We start from the raw sequence: 1,613 nt of genomic DNA on the forward strand, positions 1-1,613 counted from the left end.
CTGGCGTCTCTTGATTGCGTTGTCTCTTCCTCGCTTCGTTCTGTCGTTGCTGCGTCTCTTTCGCGCTCTCCACAACGACTGCAATACTGCTGGTGCTTCTGCTGTTGCTGATAGGAAGAAAGAATAGGAAAGTGCACGGGCCTGCCTACTGGCTCAAGCTGAGCCACGCTCGCTGCCGCGTGCTGAAAGTAGGAGAGCTAAAGGATAGGAGAGCAAAGAGTGAATGAAAAGACGCGCCGCGCTAATATACCCAGGGCCGATCCCGGAGGCAGTGCAATACCGGGTCGACCCGTGTCAGAATGCTTCAAGCCAAGCACTCCGCTATATTCTAAAATAAGTTTAATATCTTGGATCCAAGGACCCGCAGCAGATATTAAATCAGATATCAGATATCATATATTACAATACACTGAGGCGAAGCGCATATGTATATATATACCATCCGCGAGGCGACACCTCATCTCCCTCCACCCAAGCGGAGCACATCTGCTGCAGCTAGCGGCGACGGTATCGGCGTCACTAGGCAACGGCGGCTGAAGGCCGTTCGTTGGCCGCGGCATATGACATACAGCATACAGCGCGACGAGCCGAATTAGCTGGCAGGCTGAAGTAGTAAAACTTTCGCTTTAAAATCCGTTCACTACCTAACACATCTGGCCAAATAGTGACAAAGTACCCATATAGAACACTGTTTAACAACAAACCACAAAGTACCAGGCCACACGTCTTGCGTTTTGAAAAGATATGCCAAAACATCGGGGTACTACACGTTACCTGGAATTGCTGGAAGACGAGATCAGCGACCTCCATATTACACTTTCCCTGCAATCTGTGGTTTCACTGTTACACACTTCAGCAAAAAACAAATTCCACAACAAGCTATAATACAACACATTTTTACACTCAAGGAAAAATACAGTACTTTCACAGCTTTTAACACATGGTTCAAAAACAGATGCTTACTTTGGAAGCGCAATGGTACAAGGAGGAGGAGGAGGAGGAAAGGCAGGGAGGTTAACCAGAAGTGTAATCGGTTTGCTACCCTACACGGGGGAACAGGGGTGAGGGGATAAAAAAATGAAAAAGAAAGGAGAGTCACTATGAAAAATCAGCGTTGGTTAAAGTCGACGCCTATCATGCAGGCTAGAAGTTCACAAGAAGCGGAGGAGTGCCTTGGAGGCTTTCACCGCCGACGATCGCCGCAGCCAGTGGCCGAGAGACTTCATTTCTGTCAGTGGGCGTGGATCTAGACTCTCCAATACACGGCAGAGCGACTGCCTTTCGGCGTTGTAGGCAGGGCGATCACAAAGAATGTGGGATATAGTCTAGTCATACTCACAGGTGGCACATGCAGGGCTATCAGCCGGACCGATTAAGAGCAAGTAATGGTTGGTGAAAGCTACATCAAGCCACAGGTGACACAACAAAGTTTCTTCACGTCGTGCTAGGCCGGATGGAAGTCGGGGATTCAAACCTGGGTCCAAGGCTTCTAAACGTGAATTGGAAAATTGGCCAGAATTCCACGCGGCAAGCGTGATGTCCCGCGCAAGTGCGCGAAGCCTGCCCGCTGCGTCTCATCTCGAAAAATGATCGATACAATAACGCCGTCGTGG

The 1,613-nt window shown here is 49.3% G+C and overlaps 1 pseudogene; it reads right to left on the minus strand.

Moving 5' to 3' along the window:
• Positions 1 to 246: 246 nt before the first annotated feature.
• Positions 247 to 419, minus strand: LOC144116787 (U2 spliceosomal RNA; annotated as a pseudogene).
• Between the last annotated feature and the right edge of the window lie 1,194 nt (positions 420 to 1,613).

Source organism: Amblyomma americanum, chromosome 1, assembly GCF_052857255.1.
Source record: "Amblyomma americanum isolate KBUSLIRL-KWMA chromosome 1, ASM5285725v1, whole genome shotgun sequence".
NCBI lineage: Eukaryota > Metazoa > Arthropoda > Arachnida > Ixodida > Ixodidae > Amblyomma > Amblyomma americanum.